Below are 13,544 nucleotides of genomic sequence, written 5' to 3' on the forward strand. Positions count from 1 at the left end.
AAATGAACCAATGAAAAGTGTTATTACCAAGTCACATGACTTGCTGTGTTTACGTTAAGCGCTTTGCAGGGCCTCCCGGTTTGCTTCCAGAAACCTGCGCTTTGCGACTCGCTTCGCGTACCAGTTCGCTAACGTTGTACGTCATATGACGTATCACGCGACAACGTGAAACGTCATGCGGACGGGAGGCGTCACGATGTTGTTTTCTAACGCGGCACTTGCGGTAAAGAAACGTTTACCGGCTCGCGGTCTATTTCGCGGCATCAAGGTCAGCTAACGGGAAGCTTCCCGATTCGCGAAGCGGGAACGAAGAAAAAAAAATATTTAAAAAAAAAATTATTCATAAACATATAAAATATCTTTTTGGATTTAAAGAAGAATACATTTTACAGCTACAGATATTAGCTGTTAAAAAACCAATGAAATTCACATCAGTGATGTCACTGACCATGTCATGAATGATGTAATATGTGACATCATCAGCAGTGGATTGCGGGTGCGCGATATATAGTTAGTGCAACTAACTATATATGGAATTTCAATGGTTTTGTGTGAGTAAAATAAGGTTTTCTAAATGCTAATTCCTAACTATATATGGTCTATAACCTATGGTTTTTTCAGTGAATTTTCAAGGTTTTGTAAATGCTAATTCCTAACTATATATGGTCTATAACCTATGGTTTTTTCTGTGAATATATATATGTATATATTTTACCTACTGGCGGTAGTTATAGTTAGGACCTCGTTTCTATTCAAAAAGCCTTTTTTCTTTTGCCAATATCTTTGACTCCGTTTGACGAATCCTTGCGTAATTCTCCAAAAGAAAGGTTCATTGAGGTCAGCTCCTGTCATGAAAGTTTCGAAGTGATTCGTCAAGCAGGGACTAAGGAAAAAGAGGGGTCCCAACACACATTTTCCCTATGTTAATTTCCATTGGAAATTTTCTTACAGGCTACAGCCCGAACGGCTGAACGTCATTATGTTATGTTATGTTATGTTATCCGGATTTATTACGCGCAAAGATATCTGTAGTAGTGTTGGTAGAATGAGAGGAGTCCAAAATGGTGGACAAGACGCATTTTTTTTAAACTGTAGAAAATTGATTGGGTGTTTAAGAATATTGTACATTCAAAAATAGGGCGCATGTTTGTGTGTTTAAAACGCATGTTTCTTATTGGTTAGTAAAATTTTTTTGAAATTTACAGTTGATATGATAAGCTGATATATTGTAAAGTCAACTACACCTGCTGGTTGCATTTGCAACATTGTGTTGTGAACTTGAAAATATGCTGAACTTGTGATCTGTCAGTTAAGTTCAATGTACCAGGAACTGTTACTATGGAAACTGGCATTAAGCAGAATGGGGAAGGGTTGGATCTTAGCTGGGGATTTAATATGTGAAATTGTTATGTATATGTAAATGAAATGTCATTAAAGTACCATTTTCCAATCCAAGAAAACCTTTAGAAGTGGTGTGTTCTTAAAAAAAGTTCATTTATTATTTGTAATATGTTTTTGTAATCCCGTGTGGGTTCTCGGCTCCATCGCAGTGGGGTCGCAACTTTAGAACCTTCAAGAATGAGTTTGGGCAGTTTTAGAAGTCAGATGGTAAGGGTCAATATGTCTAACCACTAGAAATGTGTTTTGAGATTTCAAATAATGTAGGAAGGAATGTGATTTGTTACTTACAGGTTTGAGATGTTTGTAGAGATGTTATTTATTAGAGTAATTTGTATGATGTGAAAAAAGTTATATTTCATATATACCACATCATTTTCAGTGTCTGTTTGTAAATTGAAGTGTACTCTGTGAAGTTTTGAGCTGTGTATGGTGCTGTGACTGAGATAAGTGTCTACTTGCTCACACACTTATAGAGTCAGCCAGGCAGTACCTTTGCACTCCTGTAATCACGCAGGCAGAACCTTAGTACTTCTGCAATCACCAAAATAGTACCTATGGAGTTATAAAATCACCCAGTTACTTTCTATGTATTCTAGTATTTTCCCAGATATTATTCCTGCAGTCATGCAATCACCCAGGCACCTGTTGTGTACTACCGTACAGTCATGTAATCATGCAGGCTGTGCCTATGCCGTCATGTAATAACCCACACACTACCCTTGCAGTCATAGAATCCTGGCACTACATATGAACTGCTGTAACAATTCAGGCATTAGTGCTGCACTAATGCAATCATGTAAGCACTATCTATGCAGTCATGCAATCACTAAGGTATTACCCATACACTCTTTGAATCATGTAGCCACTACTCATGCACTTATATAATAATCCAGGCATTACTGTTGTACTTGTTCAATCGCGGAGGTAGTACGTTTATGTTTTGTAATCGATAAGCCAGTAGTCATGTTGTTATGAAATCACCCATGTACTATCTTTGTTTATAGGCACTATCACTCATGTATCATCCATAGACTACCCTTGCAGTCATAGAATCATCCAGGCCCTATTGTTGCATTGATGTAGTCACCAAGGCATTATTCACTGAATGATCTATGCCTTCAGGTGCTATTCATACAGTTATCCATTCACTGAACTTCTATGTGTACACTCATACAATTAGCCAGTCAATATCTATCCTCTCCTCTAACTACCCTTGCACTCATACAATCATCCAAACACTACCCATTGAGTTCTGCAATCTCTTAGACACATCTATTGTATACTTATTTCTTTTAGATATGATGATGATTTGAAAAGGTACAGACGTTTCAATGCACGCTTTTAACAATAAAGAGAGACTTATGGTTGAGTCATTTAATAGTGTGCTGGTTTATATTTGGCTAAGCCCAACACTCATCAAGTTATAAAAAGGCCCAAGTTGTACTCATGCAGTCTTTGAATGATCCAGGCAGTACACATACACTGCTGTAATCACCCAGGCATTACTGCTGCACTAATGCAATCAAGTAGGCGCTATTTATGCAGTCATGCAATCATTAAGGTATGAGCCAAGCACGTTTTTAATCATGTAGCCACCACTTATGCGCTTAAATAATCATCCTAGCACTACTGTTGCACTCTTTCAATCACAGAGGTACTAACCTTGTAGTTATATAATCCCTCAGCTAGTAGTTTGCTGATATGAAATCACCAACACATTCGCTTTGCATTTGGTTATTAACTGAGGCACTACCTCATTAAACCTGAAATCACCCAAGAAGTACACATGGTCTTGTACATTCACTCAGTCATTTCCTATGTAGTGATATAAATTTTCATTTGTGGCTGTTGTAGTCACCTGTCGAGGCACTGTACTCACCATGCAGTCTTACAATGATGTAGGTACTAAATATGCAGTGTTGAAATCACTTAGGCTTTATTGCTGCACTGTTGGAATGATATAGGTACTACCACTCATTTATAACCTAAACACTACCCTTGCATTCATAAAATCACCCACGTCCTACTGGTGCATTCATCTATTCACATAGGCACTACTCAATGACTTGTCTTTGCCTTCAGGTGCTATTCATATATTTATCTTTGCACTGAACTTCTATCTCTACACTCTATCCATCCTCTACTCTAATTACCCAGTGACTAGCTTTGCAGTCATATAATTATCCAAACACTATCCATGGAGTTACGGAATTACTTAGACAGATCTATTATATGTCCCAATTTCTAGGTTTCACTCTTTTCCACAAATATGGTATACATATTTCTTGTAGATATGATGGTGATTTGAAAAGGTAGAGGCATATGTATACATGCATTTAACACTATGGAGAGACTTATGGCTGAGTTATGTAATAGTGTGCTAGTTTTGCTAGGCCCAACACTCATGCAGTTATAAAAAGATCCAAGTACTATGTAAGCAGTGTTTGAATGATCCAGGCACTACATACACACTGGTGTAATCAGTCAGGCATTAGTGCTGCACTCATGCAATCCTCTAGGCACTAGGTATGCATTAATGCAATCACCAATGTATTACCCATGCACTCTTTCAATGATGTAGGCACTATTCATGTACTTATATAAACATACAGACAGTACCATTCCACTCCTGTAATCACAGAGGTACTAACCTTGTACTTATGTAGTTGCTCAGCTAGTAGTCATGCTGTTATAAAATAACCAGTGCACTACCTTTGCACTCATTTATTCACTCAGGCAGTATGTCAGTAGTCTTGCAATCACCTATGAAGTAATCACTCACTAATAAAGTCACCCAGTCACTTCCTATGTAGTCATGTAAATCCTTCGATATTAACTCTGTAGTCATGTAATCAGCCAGGTGTTACATATGTACTGCTTTGATCCCCCAGACATTACTGCTTCACTCGTGCCATCACTAATGCATTAGTTATAAAGTGCTTCAAATACCCAGGCATTAATTTAGCAGTCTTTCAATCACACAGGGACTACTCTTGTAGTTATGTAATCACTCAGCTGGTATTTATGCATTAGTAAAATCATCGAGGCACTATTTTTTAAGTCCTATAAATATTCAGGTAGTATCTTAATAGTTCTGTAATCTCTTAGGCAGAATTTATGGACTTTTAAAACCACCCACTCACTTTTAATGTATTACAAATTACAATAATCCCCTAGATATTACCTCTGCATTCATGTAACCTCACAGCCACTAGTTATGTAGTTCCCCTACAGTTATGCAATCATGCAGGCTGTACCTATGGTGATTTTTCACTGTTTGAATCACTCAGGTGCTACACTATTACTAACAATGCAGTATCGTTGCACTTACAAATTCATCTACACAGATTGTATATATTTGTGTAATCTCCCAGATATTACTTTTGCAGTCATGCAATCACTAGGTATTACGTATGTATTCCACTATTACCCTAGACATTATATTGCATTAGGTATAGACTAGTTTAATCTTATAGGCTGCACTCTTGCACTCCTCCGATCACTCTGTGAGGATATATGCACTACTTCTACCACTTACCAAGTGTGCATACAGTTATAAAATCACCCTCTCCCTTATGTTTTCTCCACTGCTTGAGCCACTAGCACTAAACTATTTCAAACACTTAGGTAGTACCCATGCACTTTAAAAATCAATTAGACACTTTCTATATAATGTTCCAAGAACACAGGCAGTATCCATACATTTACACTTCTCTAATCCCTCATTTTGTACTGGTTATTTATTTACCATTGTACTCATGGCAAAGGTGAGGGTATCGGGCCTAAGAAATATAAAAAAAAGATTGTACAACATATCTGAGCTGTAAGTGTAAGTATTGTGTGGAAATCAGCGGTTGAACAGCTTTTTCCTCAGAGGCCTGTACTGGCGGGCTGCTGAGTGTTGCTCAGCGGTGCTTACCTTATTTTAAGTATTTTAAGTCGAATTCAGGATTCAGTCACGTGGGGTTGCGGGGGCGGGCGTGATCTTGAGCACTTTCCTCACGATAAGAGTTCTGCTCTCCTTTCATTGGCAGGGTCCGTCCGTGCGAGTGGACCAGCCATCTCGGAAGTCAGCGGTCTAGTTGATTGTGATCTGCCTAGATAAAAACTGATGCTGACGCGAGTGTGCAGCGTTTGATTGGCTTTTTCCTCAGAGGCCTGTACTGGTATGCTGCTGATTGTTGCTCGGCGGTGCTTACCTTATTTTAAGTATTTTAATTCGGGTTTCAGGATTCACTCACTTGGGGTTGCGGATGGGGTGATCTTGAGCACTTTCCTCACGATAAGAGTTCCGCTCTCCTTTGATTGGCAGGGTCCATCCGTGCAAGCGGACCCGCCATCTTGGAAGTCAGCGGTCTAGTTGTTTGTGATCTGCCCAGATAAAAACTGATGCTGACACGAGTGCGTAGTGGACGGCCGCAGCAGGCATGCCGGTGGCGTGCCAAAGGCAAGCCCATCTGCACCCGTCCGCTCTAAGGACCCACTCAGCGCCTGCCATGCTGCCCCTTTTGCTGCCGATTTGGGCCTTGAGAATGGGCGCAGCGCGCTTAGTTATTCCAGTGTGGAACTTCGGCATATTTATGTGGTGGGTAATGGCAGGGGAGCTCTTTGCTTTGTTGAGTCTGCCTCTCCTCTGTCAGATTTCCTCGCTAAGGGCGTTTTATCTTGTGCGCTTCTAAATGTTAGGTCACTGCCTAAGCATACGCTGGAAATTTAGCTGTTGCTGAAAGTTCTTGAACTTGAAGTGCTGTTCATGATAGAGACCTGGACCCAACCAGACTGTGAGGTCGACCCTGGACTGGCGTGCCCATCTGGTTGTAAGATCTACCATAAGCCGAGACTTAAGGGGAGGTGCGGTGGGTTGGGGTGATATACAGAGACACCCTGAACCTGGCTACTTTTGAAATCGATGTGGTTCCAGGTTTTGAACTATTAGGCTTTGTTATTAAGAATGACTCTGGCCAGGCTCTAACGGGGATTATCTGTTACAGACCCCCAGGGGTCCTTAGTGTACAGCAGCAGCAATTACTGCTGGAGACCGTTACTAATATGGCTGCTACTCGCCGTAGGTTGGTGATTTTGGGTGATTTTAACCTCTGGCTAAATGGCTCTCTTGATGCAGGTTCTGCTAACATCCTTCAGTCCTGTGAAGGCCTTGCTTTTTTCCAAAGGGTGTCCAAAGTTACTCACATTGGAGGGCATCTTTTGGATCTAATTTTCTCAGAGGCTGATCATGCGTTCATTGGGGAAATTCTGCCAATAGTCTGGACGGACCATTTTCTGATAACATTTTATGTGAACCTTGCCATGCAAACCACTCGGGAAGTTTACCCCTTGTGTGAATATATGAGCAGAGACTGGAAGGCTCTTCGGCGTAAGCGAGGCCAGGACCCGCTGTTTCTGGTAGAAGACTGTTTTTCCTCAGATGTGCAGTTTGAGGAGAACTATTCTGCTTTCTGTGCTAAAATCACCTTGGCTCTGGACTTAGTAGCCCCTTTAAAAAAACATCATAAAAGGGGTAGACCCTCGACTCCGTGGTTCAATGAAAGTCTGAAAAATCTGACTGTAAACACGCTGAGAGGAGATGGAGACATGGCTATCACGATGAGTACAAGCTCACCTCGAAAAGCATGATGGTGGGGTATGAGAAGGCGATTAACAAGGCCAAGGCAGAACATTTCTCTACCCTGATCCTCTATGCTCCTAACAGTTCTAGAAGTATTTTTAACAGCTTGAACAGTCTGACCAATCCAGAGTGCTCTAAGAATGTGAATCCCCCCTCTCAAGAACTGTGCGAGAACCTGGCCAAGTTTTTCCATGATAACGTCAAAAACATCATTGATGATTTGGGTGGGGTTTATCCTCAATCGGAGGTGGGAGATATCACGTCTTCGGGCACTGAGGATATGATGGCAACAGGTGTGGAGGCGGTGGGTGTTAATTTAGAAGGCGGATTTGCCAATCACCTATCTGAGTTTCTGCCCCTTGAGGAGGAGGACTTTTATGGGTTGGCGTGTGTTATTCCCTATGGGTCCCCTTTAGATCCGTTGCCTTATAAAATCTGGAAACAATTTAAGGTAGAGTTGTTTCCTACGCTCCGTCAGATCTGTAATCAGTTGCTTACTGACGGAGTGGTGCCATCTCAGTGGAAGCAAGCTGTGGTGGCACCCCTGCTAAAGAACCCTTCCCTTGACCCGGTGTGTCATAAAAACTATAGGCCCATCTCTCTCTTGCCTTTTCATGTTAAAATTGTGGAACGAGTGGTGAGTAGCACTCTTTCCAAACATTTGGAACAACAACATTTATTGGAAGAGGTCCCGTTTGGATTTCAGCCGCCCCATGGCACCGAGACGGCCTTGGTGACCGTGATGGATAAACTTCAGAGGCGGGCAGACAGGAGTCAGGCATCAGTACTTATTCTGCTTGATCTGTCTGCTGCCTTCGATACGGTCAATCATGGAATATTGCTGAGAAGGTTGAGAGAGGTGGGGGTGACGGGCTGTGCTCTAAGGTGGTTTTAGTCTTTTCTTTTGGATAGACAGCAAGCAGTGTCCCGCTCTCCTTATCAATCTGCTTTCTCTAAAATCGTGCACGGTGTACCGCAGGGCTCAGCCATCAGCCCCAGTCTATTTAATATTTATATGAAACTTCTAATTGCGGTCATCAGACAACATAATATTAATATCATAAATTATTCTGATGACACGCAGATGATCCTCTCTCTTGAAGGAGTTGTTTCATAGTTGTCTGCGGGACACGGCGGTTTGGCTGAGGGAAAATTGACTGCAATTTAATGCTGACAAGACGGAGGTGCTCTACTGTGCTACGGAAAGGGTTCCCTCCGGGCTGCCTAGAAATTTTTGGCCCATTGATACCCCGAATGTCATTCAGCCTATAAAGTCCGTTCATAATCTGGGTGTTATATTTGACAGTAAACTTACCATGGAAGCGCAGGTGACGAAAACAGTGGGTTGTTGTTTAGCCATTATGACATCTTTGCGGAAGATTTTCCCTTTGCTGCCCCCTTAATTGCATGCAGTACAATTCTTAGCAGATTAGATAACTGCAATGCTCTGTTACTTGAGTCTCAGAACTTCCTCCCTGACAAGCTGAAGAGGATTCAGTCTACAGCAGCTAAATTAGTGCTTGGCTGGCTCAGAAGGTCCTCTTCTTCCTTGGCCTTGGCCGAGTTGCACTGGCTCCCACTGAGACAGAGAGTTCAGTTCAAGTCTCTTTGTTTAGTGTTTAAAGCCCTGCATGGACGGGGGCCTGTCTCCTTCCAAAGAAAATTTGAATGGTATGTACCTACTAGAACTTTGCTCTCTTCAGGGGCAAAGCTAGTAAAGATACCTAGATTTAGGAAGGTAAGAGCAGGTGGCAGATCCTTCAGGGTCTCAGCTGCGAAGCTTTGGAATGCTCTGCCTCTGGAACTTAGACAAGTCAGTGACCTTCTCCCATTTAGGAGAAGACTTAAAACATGGTTGTTTCCGAAGATTTAGGCGGTCCTCTGAAGTGCGGCCCAATACTGTTCTGACTCCGAAATGCTAGCGCCAGGATGCCTGCAAGGTGATACTGCGCTTTAGAAATGTAATAAATAAATAAATTATCTATGGATATCTTTGTAGGTTTTAAATTGTATGTATTTTTATATTTATACATGTGAATATTTGTATATAATTAGTTTAATTATCTGAAATAGTTTTTGAAACTTTTCATTTTTTGCAGATAGTCTGCAAAAATATTAAGAGAGAGTTACAATGACAAAAAAGACCAAAGGAAAAGACAAGAAAGAAAGGAGGCTTATTTAACGAAAAGAGAAAAAACGAGAAACAGATTAACTACAACATGGATCATTAAAGAAAAAAATCTTCTGGTAAGAGAACTAAACAATTTGTTAAAAAAGTTTTAAAGTGTCTAACAAATTCTCAAAATGAAGAAAAGAGAAACAAAAGTAGTACAACCAAACAGAAGGAATAGAAAAACGAACAAAAAAGTGGAATATTGGAATAAGAGAAAACAAAACATTTTGAAAGAAGGATGAACCAATTTTTAGACGTTCGAAACAGATTGTATAAAACTAAAGTACTACACAATTTGTTTCAAAATTTCAAAAAATACAAAAGGAGACCAGCATTTTACAAAAATAAGGAGATTCAAAGTGTCGTTTTGAAATGAAAAGAAAATTGTTTATCTTAGTTTTAAACAGAATAAAAACTTAAAATAAAATAAAGCAGTCTATGAAGGACAAAAGAGAAAGAAAAAGAATTGTAAATAGAAGTAACTTTTGTAAAGTATTTTCTGGGAATGGAAGCATACTTCTAATATGGAACCTTATTTCAATGAAGAAAGCTATTTTTCACAAAATACATTAGTTCACTCAGTTGATACCTGTGGTCTTTGTTACAAAGTTAACAAGCACTGACGTTGCCAATAGGTCTCGCATTAGGAAAGTTTAACCTATTGGTATTGTAAATGACATAAACTTTCCTAATGCGAAACCTATTGGCAATGCCAGTGCTTGTTTTTATTCCATTCCCTCACTGCCTGGACGAGCCCAGAAGTGCTGGGGTCGGAGGCAGAAAATCAAGGAGTGTGGCAAATGGCCGGAGGGGAGGAGAAGCCGCAGAGCGCACGCTGGGCGAAGCCCTTTGATGTGCTGTGCGGCCGGGGGCAGGAGAGCTGAGATAGCGTGTTAGGGGAGGAGAAGCCGCAGAGCGCACGCTGGGCGAAGCCCTTTGATGTGCTGTGCGGCCGTGAATGCGCGTGCTTGTTTGCTCACGTGATTCACGTGAACTTAAAGAAAACCGCACGAGTTTTTTGAGCACTTGAATTCTCGCTCCCTCAATGCGCTTGCGCGCATTGATAGGTCGCAAGACCTAAAAATGGTTGTCCAATTGAAAAAGAAAAGATGGTTCGTAGAAATGTGGAAGAAGTAATAGCTGAAGAAGTTCAAGGGAGACTTACACAGGCTCCAGTGTTTAAATGGGATTGTAGTAGTATTTGTAGTATAGGACAGGAATCTATTGATATATTACTAAATTTCTTAAGAGATTATGAAAAAAAAGTGGGAAACAGAAGATTAAGATGTTGCAAGGACTAGATCCTTGCAAAGTGAGAAATCATACTAATTTGCAGGGTCATTCTCTGGCTTGCCTTTCTAGGAAAGTGTGTCAAAGTCGTTTTCATCCTTTAAGAATGTTAGCAGTAACATCATTCAGAAATGCGGAAGTTAGTAGGAAGATTATACTATGTAAAAAGTCCTGCATTATGTCTAAATGAAATTAACACAGCTCTTTGGCATGGTTCAGTGTTGGATGTAAAAAAAAGTTTCCTATGATATACAGTTTCGTTTCTTTGGTGCTCAAGAGGAGTGTACAGAAAGTGAGAGTTTGAAAAGTGTAGGTGTTGAAGAAGAGATGGAAGATTCTACTAATGTGAAATTTGAAAAAGAAATAACAAAGTTTAAAATAGTTTCTGGTGAATATCCAAACTATGTTTGAATTTGTTGAGGATGTACTCACTACAGAAGACAAACTAGGAATATAGATGTGTTTTTAAAAAGTGAAAATAAAACCAATGATAAATGGAGGGAATGTGCTGCTTATTTGTTTATGGAAGGTCGTTTTGAGTTGGGTACTGATTAACGTATTTGTAAATATTGTTACAATAAATTATAAGAGAACAAAATGGTAGCTATATGTATACATAGCAACCTAGAAATGGTACCTATACCTCCAGAACTGGTAGATTTAAATACATATGTGTCAATCCTTATTCAATCTGTGCACCCGTTTCAGGCTATAATTCGTATGGATCCTAAAACAGGTAAGCTGCCTTCAACGGATCTGCAAAGAGGTTTAAAAGGAAGAGTTGTGTATTTACCTTTTGATTTTAACAAAAATATTGAAACTGTTGATGTAGACAGAGAGGAAAGTAACTCTATAATAATTTTAGTTAATGGTGTACCAACAAGCAGTCGAAAATTTGGCAGGAAATTGTAGATGTCTCCAAACTTCAAAAGGCTACATTATAACTGGTCAAAACAATATTGACTATAAAACTGTAAATGTAGAAGAAGAAGAAGAAACATGTTGAGAAGATGAAACAGACATTTCAAGTCGACAAATAGAAAAAGTGGAGAACTCCAGAAAAGAAGAAATTTACGAACATTACACTATACACCCTCTACATTCAAAAGAAGTGATAGGAGACAGTATTGCATTTTTCCAGATGAAAAAAGCAAAGGTAACTCTCATGAGTGTATAGGAAAACAACTTTGGAAGCACATTGTTTTCCACAGCTGTTCCCTAATGGAAAAAGTGGACGTTATGATGAACGACCAGTTCAGATTCCTGCTTCAGAATATCGTACTTTCAGACTGTACTCAGAAGATCCAAGATTTCAACAGTGTATTCCATATTTTTTTCATCTTTTATTTGAAAGTGACCTGTCTGCACTTTCATATGCAATGAACCGCATATTAAAAACAGGAGTTCATCTTTCACATGTTTCTGCAAAGGAATTCATGGACAAACTTCAACAAAGAGACGAACATTTAGAATCACAGTTAATTAATTTGATGGCTTTTCAATGTGGTACTAATGAATATTGGTATCAACGTCATGTAGAACTTAAATGTATGTTAAAGAACTAAGGAACCTTTACGTGGTTTGTTACACTTAGTTATGCTGAGAATGCATGGGATGATTTACTTGATTTTCTGCGACAAGCAAATTCAAATATAAAAAAACATTGAATTAAAGACAGCTGGAGAACTGTGTTCCTTGGATCCTGTAAATGTGTACAGATATTTTAATCATAGGTTTGAAGCTATTATGTCTTTTATCTGCAATAAAAATAACCCACCTCTTGAAGAAGTTATTGATTTCTTTTGGAGAAAGCAGTACCAAGCCAGAGGTGCTCCACATATACATATGTTAATATGGATCAAGGATGCTCCTAAATTTGGAACCGATTCTGAGGAGACTGTTTTATCTTTCAATGAAGATCCTGTTACCTGTGCGATTCCAAAAACAGGAGGAGAAAATACCTTAACCCAACAAGTTTTACGGTTTAAAAGTCATCGAAGTGGGAAATATTGTCGACGGAAATACAAGTCAAAGGAAAAATGTTATACAATGTCAATTTGGATTTCCACGTCCAGTGAAAGGAAGAGTCAACAATTTCATGTCAGCAGTGAGGAATACTATCAAAATATAATAATGACTACAATCCAGTGATTTTGAGGATGTGGAATGCAAATATAGATATCCAGTATGTTGCAGATAATTTGGTTGCCGTAGCTCGGTATGTTACGTTCTATATAACAAAATCTGAAAAGACAGAGTTGAAAGAAATGTAAAAATGCTTTCGCATCGAGAGATTGGATCCTACGAATATTCGAATCGGTTGACATCTGCAGGTTTATATTCAAAGTCAAGAGGAATCATTTGGGTAAGTCTAGGTCTTAATGCAACACGCAATCGAATATTGAAATCTGTACAAGAAATTAAATACTTAGCACTGAATGAACGGGAAAGTACAGATATTGTTAAAACAAATATGTTGGATACGTACTATCCTAAAAGAAGTCCGCATATGGAAAACATATGTCTCTATGAAGTACTGCAAGATTACAACTTTAAGAAAAATGCTACAGAAAATATAAATGAAGGAAAATATGCTGTAATTGGTCGTGAAGGATGTTCAGTAAGACATGCAAAAGGAAACCTTATTAATCACAGGAAACTCAGTTGCGATACTCCAGATAAAATGGAATTTTGGAGGACTGAAATGGAATTACTTGGACATTTTGAGTGCTATGAAAATTGCTTCAATCATGTAAAGATGGCATTGAATGTACAATTTTTCCAAGTTATCTGCAAATGTTAAACGAAGAGACTAATCAAGAAACTACTATTGCAACTGAAATAGCTAGAGACAGTTCTCAAGATAGTCAGAGTTCTGCTCCACTAGGTCAAGATCCACTGGGAGATGCCATTCTTGAAAATGAAGCAGTAATAGCAAAGAGTCAAGTGGCAATGCAACAAGCTTTGATTTGAAAAAGTTAGAAGAACAACTGAATATTGACAAGAAAGAACTATATCAACAAGTTACCCAACAGATACAACATGGTTTACTGC

This window comes from Lissotriton helveticus, chromosome 2_1 (assembly GCF_964261635.1).
Source record: "Lissotriton helveticus chromosome 2_1, aLisHel1.1, whole genome shotgun sequence".
Classification (NCBI taxonomy): Eukaryota; Metazoa; Chordata; class Amphibia; order Caudata; family Salamandridae; genus Lissotriton; species Lissotriton helveticus.